The following is a 9,410-nucleotide window of genomic DNA, read 5'->3' as shown; positions in this document are numbered from 1 at the left end:
GTAGATATTAATTAATAGATAGTCACAGAGCTGGACAGTTAAGTGGGAGGAGATGGACATAAAATTAGTAAATTCTGTATTATGTTAGACAGAAATGATTGTTGTGGAGGTAAACAGGAAAGGGGGATGGGAAGTTGCAGTTTTAAACAGGACAGTCAGAGGAGGCTTCGCTGACAAGGTGACTTGACCAAACACTTGAAGGAAATGAGTCAGTCATACAGATATCCAGAGAAAAGGGATATTCCAGGCAGAGGGAAAAAAATCAGTGGCAGGGCCTTCAGGTATGAACACAGCTAGTTTGTTTAAGAAGTAGCAAGATCAGGGCGCCTGGGTGGCTCAGTGGGTTAAGCCGCTGCCTTCGGCTCAGGTCATGATCTCAGGTCATGATCTCAGGGTCCTGGGATCGAGTCCCGCATCGGGCTCTCTGCTCAGCTGGGAGCCTGCTTCCCTTCCTCTCTCTCTACCTGCCTCTCCGTCTACTTGTGATTTCTCTCTGTCAAATAAATAAATAAAATCTAAGAAATCTCCCTTTAAAAAAAAAAAAAGTAGCAAGATCAGTGTAGCTTGGTTGGAGCAGACATGAGAGTGGGGTATGAGAAGGGATGGACCATATAGGGCTCCTCCTTACCCTGAATGAGATGGTGAACTATTGGAGGGTTTGAACTTTCATTTTTAAAGACTCACTCTGGCTGCTGGTAAGAATAGACTGTAGGGGCACAAGGGTGGAAGCAGGGAGACCAGACAGAGGACATGGCCATGATCGCAGCAAGAGATATTGATGGATTGTACCAGATTGAGCAAGGGAGATGTGTTGGATTCTGGATTTGAAGGTAAAGGCAATAGGATTTGTAGACAGATTGGATAGGTGTGTGGAAGAAAGACAAGACCGAGTATTACTCCAAGGTTTGTAGCCTAAGCAAATGGAAATGTGTAGTTTAATTCAACACATATACATCTGTTAAATTACAGGTTTTACACCAAGTTAGCCCTTCCCTTCTGGGAGAAAAGAGGCCCAGAGAGGGAGAATGACCAGCTCACAAAGTGTAGAAACCATGGCTGAGATTTCTTTTTCCGGCCAAAGAAATTCTGACAGGAGTGGATTCTGACCTCTGTAGAGTACTGAATTTGAAATGTATCTTGTTAATTTCTGAATTGCCAGAGCCCACCACTACCTAGCATATGATAGGCCTTCAAGCGAGAATTAGTTCTGTTGTGCAGGTAGTGGCAAACTGGCTCTTAAAAGGAAAGTCATTGGGAAGGAAAACTAAATGGCTTTGGGAATATCCGTAAAAGCACAAAGCTGGGCCATTCCTGGGAACTCATTTTAACTCAGGTCAGCAAACATTGCTGAGCGTCTGTTATACAGCAGGGAATATAGATGCCGAGGTGCAACTCATCACTGAGAGAGACAGAAGAGAATCAATAAATTATGGCACAGCATGGTAACAGCAGCAGTATGTACCAAGTCTGGAGGTGGACGGAAGGTGAGTAACTCTGATCGGGGAGGTAGTCCAGAGAAGGCTTCATGAGATGACGTCAGAGCTGGTTTCTGAAAGAGGAGTAAGAGTTGGCTCCTATGGGAAGTGCTTGGCACATAATAGACATCAGTATTCAATTAATTGAATGCAATAGCTCGGGTCTGGTAATTGTCTTACAGGGGCTGGTCGCAGGGGCATGCTTGCTGTCCGTCTGTTGTGTGGAAGGGTGCTGGACCTTGTGCAGGGCAAATACTCAGGAAATGTTTGCGTAACTGATTTGAGGGCATTCATACAACCCAGTGACCCAGTGTAAGAGGGTAAAACCACTCAGATGGACTGCTGTGCATGTAACCCCTAGACACGGGCTCCTGCCCACCTTGAACAGGTTGATTTTGCCTGCCCAACATCCATTCTCCCTGCTGATTAGAATGTTTCAATTTTCCCTTGGGGAACTACTCTCCCTCCCATGCTCTCAGTCCACAGGATCTGGTGGAGCTGCCTTCCTCTGCAGTTCCCATGTGGGCAGGTAACCTTGGCCTGGTGAATAAAAGCATTCCATCCCTGCCATTCCAGGCTGCAGTGACTGGTTTTGGGGTGGGGGCTTAGTGACACTAGTCAGGCCAAATAAGATGCGATGCAATCCTAGACCTTTGTTGGGAAATAATTTCCTCCCCTCTGGGATGGCTAAGCAAGCAAGATATAAGAGCTTGTGGTGGCTATGTTGCCACCTTTTAGAGAGGTAGAACTTTGACAATGAAGGAAATATAGAAAAGTAAAAAAATCAGTAGACACTGTCTTGATAGCATCATTTGAAACCCTGGATCCGGCCATACCTGAATCCTTTGTGGACCTAAAAAAAATACATTTATTTACTTATTTTTGCAGGGGACGGGAGGAGCAAAGGAAGAGAGCGAGTCCTAAGCAGACTCACAGCTGAGCCTGGAGCCAACAGTGGGCTCAATCCCATGACCCCGAGACAATGACCTGAACTGAAATCAAAGAGTGGGACCCTTAATTGACTGAGCCACCCAGGCACAACTGGATTTCTTCTTTAACAACCAGCCAGTTTATGTTTGGTGTCTGATGACTGCAACTGAAATAATCCAGAACAATGTACACGTCTATCCCAGTATCCAGCAGAAATATCTAGGGTCCTAGTTTTTTCACATCTGCCTTCGACAGAATCCCTGGGGAAGAGAATCAGAAGATGGCAGGATGTTGGTTAGATTCTTGTTTTTCAGATCTGTGGCCTCATGTCTTAGCTGTTTTATGACCTTGGAGCCCTCCCTTCCTTTCTTTGCATCTTTATTTCCTAACTAACTTGCTCTCTATTGGTTCTTCTAGGAGTCTGAATTTTTGAGGAAATGCCACTGGCTCTGGGCCAGCCCTGTGTCATCAGGTTGGGATCTCTTCCTTGGTCCTGTTATTCTGGGGCCACGGCTGGCAATTCTGTCCTTTGTTATCAGCAGTTTTCTACCAGAATTCGGAGACCTCTAGTGGCACCCAGTGGGGGGTGCTGAAACCACGGGATAAAACACATACTGATTTCTGGAGTGTCAGTTTTATTCATGAAAATGAGAGGCAGTATTTTCAACATTTAAGTGTCATTATTCAGAGCACTTTCTCTGTGCCAGCCTTAGAATCAAATCCTGGCTCCACCACTTATAAGCTTCATGACCATGGGAAGTTAGTTGCTTAACCTCCTTGTGCCTCAGGTTTTCTCAGTATCAAGAGAGGGTAGTATTAGTACCTGTCTTAGGAGATCATGGTGAAGATTAGTCTGTGGAAGTACTTGGAACAGGGCCTGGTACACAGTAAGTGCTATTTAAGTTTTAGTTACTATAATTGTAACACAGATCTATCATGAAGTACAAAGAAAACTAATGTGAATTTAGGACTGAAGTCGTTGGGGCACCTGGGTGGCTCAGTGGGTTAAGCCTCTGCCTTCGGCTCGGGTCATGATCTTGGGGTCCTGGGATTGAGCCCCACATCGGGCTCTCTGCTCAGTGGAAAGCCTGCTCCCCCCGCGCCTCGTCTGCCTCTGTGCTTGTGATCTCTGTCAAATAAATAAGTAAAATCTTAAAAATATATAAATAATAAGTAAAAAAATCTTAAAAAAAAAAAAGATTGAAGTCATTGAAGAAATGTCATCTGTAACTTCCAGATTCACAGGGCTTTGCTCTTTCTTCTGCCAGCAAGAATACTTACACCTGATTTTTATTACACGTGTCAAAAGAGAATCCATGTGTCTTCATGTTCTTCTAATTTCCTGAGCCATTCTTACTTCCACATGTACGTTAGTCTCCCCGTCTAACTTTCCCCATCTCGGGGCCACTCCCCCACCTGTACTCATCTGGACATTCGTCTTCCCATGTCTTACAGTATTTGATTATTACAAAGATGGTAAGTGCAAGCTTTAGAATATACTGTACTTCTTGTTTAGGTGTTCAAAAACGAACAGGATTTGGGTAGGTAATGTACCTGGGCAGGGATGGAGTGGGCAATGAAGATACAGAGAACAGCATGAGCAAAGGCCCAGAGGCAAGCTATGTTCTGGTAGAGCAAGTCCATTTCGTAAAAAATAGGTTAAGTTCATGAATGCTCCATATAGTGAAGAGTTTGGACTTGATTATACTTTTCTAAGCCTGTTTCTTCAGTAAAATTAGGATGATTCCTGTCATTGAATTGTGATTAATGACAGAGGCAAACAGGTTGGAGAGATAGCCTATGTAAATAATGGAATGAGGGGCACCTGGGTGGCTCAGTCGGTTAGGTGTCTGACTCTTGATGTCACCTCAGGTCATGTTCTCAGGGTTGTGACATCAAGCCCCGAGTTGGGCTCTGCACTGGGTGTGGAACCTGTTTAGAACTCCTTTTCTCTCTCCCTCTGCCCCCACCCCCACGCTCTCTCTTTTAAAACAAAACAAAATGGAATGATTGTCATTAGGAATGGGGACAAGGATTCTTCTCTCCTTGGCATAAAGCAAACCAGCCAGCCTCTCAGGGTGGCCTGCAATTTAGTCTCTTTTGATATTTTCCTGCAATGCACATCTCAACCACCAGAGGGAGCTTGGTACAAAGGAATCGGAGCCCTGAGCGCAACAGGAAAATTGTGGTGGGCACGGTTGGGCAGGGGATGTGGAATCCTGAACCCAATCCAGAGTCTTAATGGTATGAATGGGGCATGGACCCAGGTGCCCCCTCTCTGGCTCTCTTTTATTAGACCCATCCCAAGGAGGAGTGAGGCATGCTGCCACAACCTAGCATTTAGATCTAAGATTTAAGATCTCTAGGACGGGGGCTAGAGGATGAGGGCCAGATCTAATCTGGGGGGATCTGAGTTTCTGCATCTCAAGCAAAAAAGGCTTTCACCAACTCTGCTCGTAAGTCACTGGGCCCAACCCCATACTAGAACACCCCGTGCCAGGCTGGGGAGTCCTGCTAAAACTGGGAACTGTAGAAAAGTAATCAGGGCTACAGCCTGAAGAAGGGGATGGGGGAGGCAGGGCCCTATCTGAAAGTCCGTCTTTGGAGCGGCATCCACACTGCCCTGGGACTCCAGCTGTTGGGTCTATCAGAAACGGTTATGGGGCTGAGCTTCTCCAGTCACAACCAACCTGGTATTTCATAGGATTTTTGTAAAACCTCCTTTGCTTTCTCTTCTCTGCTTACTGGCACCGAGTTAAGCAGGGACTTTCCTGATACACAGATGTCCAAATGAAGGCCCAGAGACACTTAGCAATTTACCCAAGATCATGTAGCCCTCAAGGGCAGAGCTGGCCCTGGAAGGAGGAGGAGCGACTCTGAGGGGCCCAGGGAAGGGAAGGCAGGCAGACAGAGCAACAGCCTTCGGAAAGGCAGCAGCAAAAGCACTGGCTCTCGGCCAGATTTCATAGCCGCCCCTCCAGAGCCGGCTCTGCTGCTGGGCCCCAGGCTGCCAGTCCTGCCTCCACACTCCCACCCCAGTCCCCCAAGAGCCCATCACCCTGGCAACAGCCAGAGAAAGGCCCAGCTAAAATATTTATGGCTCAAAACAGTTCAGAGGCTTCAGATGGGGGGGGGGGGCGGGGAGGGAGGAGGGTTGATGTCATCCCTTCTCTGCTTGCAGGGGAGGTGACTGACACGCAGGGCAGCTGGGTGGGTGGGCCCAGGCCACTAGGTCAGGGCTCTCAAAGGAAGATCCCTAGGGCTGCACGCAGTAACCAGAGGAGGAAGGAGGCTGTTATGTGACAGACGTGACAGGTGGACAGGGCTTGGGTAAGAAACACAACCTGGAACAGAGGAGGAAGGAAGCTTCAGTGTTAAGCAGCTCTGGACTCGGGTTCGGTGTTTGACACCCATTTCATTTCTCAGATGCCGCTGAGTGGATAAGTATTATTATCCTACTTTTAGGAGTAAACAGGCCCAGAAAAGTACACACCAAGTGATGAGCTAGGATTTGAACGTAGGATTTGGCTTGAGCTCTGCGAGCTTTCCTGTTAATTCTGTGGCTCCCAAGTAGCTATCCTGGCATCTGGGGGTGGAGGTGTGGCTGCCTGGGAAACTGCTGCTGGCTTTCCAGATAGCACCCCCAGGGCTCTGCGCTGCCATTTATCATTCAGATGCCATCTGGATCCCGAAGTCCCTGTGCCACACTCCTCCCTGCCTGCTGACCTGAAGCAAGTCCTCAGACCCTAGATAAGGGAACTCGGAGCCATAAGGGGAGGCCTAAGAGACCATGAAGCCAAGGAAGTTGTAGCCTCGGTGGCCAGCTCTGGACCAGGAGTGTCACTGCAAACAAGTTGGCATGCATCTCAGTTTGCCTGGGACTCTCCTGGTTTGGGTACAGGAACCTTCTCTGTCTGGGGGTGAACCTGGATAAAGTTTGTCACCATATACAAGTTTCTCACACAAATGCTTTCCTGTTTCAACTTGCGGTGGTGAGAGGTACAAACAGGTGAAAAAGCGGGACTATGAAGTCTGATATCTTCTTCTTTTAGCCTTATACAAGTTATTTATCCTCTGGAGCTTCCGTTTCCTCATCTCTGAAGTATCAAGGATTGGAGGATTAAGTGAAATTGTGCATATACTCGCCTGACAGAATGCCTGGTACTTACTAAGCACTTAATAAATTATTAGCTATTATTTATAATAATGAAGAGAAAAATGGGCTCAGGTGTTTAATAACTTGCCCAGAGTAAATCAGCTGATTTCAACATCCTTCTCCTGCTAAGAATGCATCCAAGCTCATTAGACTGCCCGGGGAACTGTTAAAGCACAGACAGTCTCTCTCTCTTCCCAAACTCAGCCCTTCTCCTGGTCCCCTTGTTGGGGAAAATGACCAGAAGAGTTATTTTATTAAAGGAAGAGTATAATATCAGACAACCTCTCAGGAAGCTCAGTATGAAACCAGCCTGGACAGAGGCCGCAGGAAACTGGAAGTCGATCAAAGGCTGACTTTCTAGTCCTTCGAGAGGACATGTTAGGACAACCAGCTAGCTCAGTGTAGTTGGAAGAAGAGTAGGAGCTAGACAAGGGGCCTTTGTCTCTTTCCCAAAGGTGACAGAAGCTACCAGAGTGGGACCATTCTTCACTTGACCAAATCTTTTATTTAACTCCTTAGTGCCAGGTGTTTTTTTGGGGAAGGGATATAGCACAGAGGTGAAGTCGGAAAGCCCTACCCTTCAAGAGCGTTTTGGACAAGGTTAGTCATCAAAAATGAAGAGAAAAATAGGCTCAGAGGTTAAATAACTTGTTCAAAGTAAATAAACCTTCTCACTTGACTTTCCTCTGCCTTTACCAGGGGTGACAACCAGCGTTGTCCTGGGAGAACTCTGGAGGTGCCCAAGGGCTGCTGGGCTGGTACCCACAGCACAGGTGTGGTTATTCCTGCGGGAAGGGCGGGAAGTAAGAAGTGTGTTCCAGCCGGTTCTGCTGGAGGCTTGGGGGAAGCAGGCAAAATGGGAGTGACACAGTGGGAGATGCCGGTTTATTCAGATCTAGGAGGCTGTGCTTGGGTACTATTAGTCCCCTTCAACTCTTTAAAGTCCTCAGCAGGTTAAATTGTTAGCATCACAGCTCCCTGCAGCCCTGAGGACTCCATTGTGGGCCTAGAGACTCTCTTAGGGGATCCTGGCTGGCTTTCTGTGTGCAAATCAGACAGATCAAGAGGTGGAGTGGGAAAAGACTGTTGATCTCTCCTGGGTGTCTCTGTGCTCAGCAAATGCCCTCAGGCCAGCCTTGACACAGCAGGCAGCTCTCCTGGTTTCCGGAGTCCTCTGATCACTGCAAAGACACAGGTAGAAAATTAGACACAAAGCTACCCTATTGGGGGGCTTCCTAGCCTCCCATTTGGCCAGGGTGTCCCCCCTTTATCATCTCCCCATCCCACAGCACAACTCTAGTTATCTCATTCTGTACAGGTTTCTAGGCGCACAGATGGGTAGGCAAAAGACGTCCACAGCCTAAGAGCGGTCTTTTTTTGCTATTGGTCGGGCAACGAGAATGGATTCTCACTTCATATACCTCCCATCTTTAGCCATGCCTAAGCTGAGTGATCCAGAGCAGAATCAACAAAGCCACTGAGGCCTTTAGCTATACAGGCTTTGGGGCCTCCAGCTGTATGAAAGGGAAAATGATTTCTGTCCTCTCAAGAGATGTGAAAAGATAAAGAGCTTTAAAGCCTTTGGAGGAGGGGCGCCTGGGTGGCTCAGTTGGTTAAGCATCTACCTTTGACTCAGGTCATGGTCCAAGGGGTCCTGGGATTGAGCCCCACACTGGGCTCCCTGTTCAGCAGGTTGTTTGCTTTTCCCTCTCTCTCTGCCCCCCAACCCCACCGCTTGTGCTCTCTCTCTAAAGTAAATAAATAAAATCTTTATTTTGCTCTCAATTTATTTTTTTTCTTTTTTATAAATAAATTAAATCTTTAAAGAAAAAAAAAAGCCTTTGGAGGAAAGCGAATGAGGAAAAACTCATCGTCTTAAAGCTATTAATAGCACCTCAATCCTAGGCTTGGGGCAGGGGGCAGCTCCTCTGGCCTTCTGAGGGGTTCGTCCCAGCCCTAAATACTCAGGGTTATCTGCAGGAGACACACGTGACGCCTGGAGCACATGCCGAAGTCTGTGGCAGTTCTCCCATTCTTGTAAAACATGGCACCCCCGTTCTGTCAGCTGTTCCAGCCAGTAATGTGGAGCCCTCCTTGCTCATGCCCTCTTCTCCCACATCTAATCAGGCACCAAATTATGTTTGTCATAGCTCTGAAAAGTCCTCAGATCCATTCACTTCTCTGCTTACTACAGGTCTTCCTCATTTCTTGTCTGGACTAACACAAAGTTTGCTAACAGGTCCTCATAATCCATAATCTATTTTCCACTCAGGAGCAAGTGAAGTTTAAATTTAATCATGTTGTTCCCTCCACCTTACTCCTGGATTCAGTGGTCTTCAGTATTGACCTCAGAATAAGGTCCAGGCTCTTACCTCACCTTGAATCTGCCTCAGTCCCACCTTCTGCCTAGAACATGCTTTGTGTCCTTGCCCCAGACCATCTCAAACACTCTGTGTCTAGCTAACTCTTCCTTTAGATGTCAACTTAAACATCACTTCCTCAAAGAGAACCCCTGGGTTAGGCTGGGCTGCCTGGTGTCTGACCTCACAGTACTCTGTTCCTTTCTTTCATAGCACTTAACACAACTGAAATGATATCTGTTATTTATGAGACTAACATCTGTTTAGTGTCTGTTTCCTCAAATACAAGCTCCGTGAAGTCAAGGACCAATTTTACCTTATTTGCCACTGAATCTCCAGTGTCTAGGACACAGTCGGTGTTCCGATATGTATTAGTCAATGTGCTTAATAAAACGGGCGCCTGGCTCGCTCAGTTGTTTGAGCAGCTGATTCTTGATTTTTGTCTCAGGTCATGACCTCAAGGTCATGGGACGGAGCCCAGTGTCAGGC

At 47.0% G+C, this 9,410-nt stretch overlaps 1 protein-coding gene across 1 annotated transcript in view; it reads right to left on the bottom strand.

The window, feature by feature from the left end:
- Positions 1-7,046: 7,046 nt before the first annotated feature.
- KHDRBS1 (KH RNA binding domain containing, signal transduction associated 1) overlaps positions 7,047-9,410 on the bottom strand; it is a 42,376-nt gene continuing 40,012 nt past the window's right edge. Inside the window, exon 11 of the transcript XR_014299420.1 lies at positions 7,047-7,742. The gene's annotated coding sequence lies outside the window, so the exon portion shown is untranslated. The remainder of the gene's footprint in view (positions 7,743-9,410) is intronic.

Source organism: Mustela nivalis (assembly GCF_964662115.1).
Source record: "Mustela nivalis genome assembly, chromosome: 10".
NCBI lineage: Eukaryota > Metazoa > Chordata > Mammalia > Carnivora > Mustelidae > Mustela > Mustela nivalis.
This window is presented reverse-complemented; position numbering and strand designations above follow the sequence as displayed.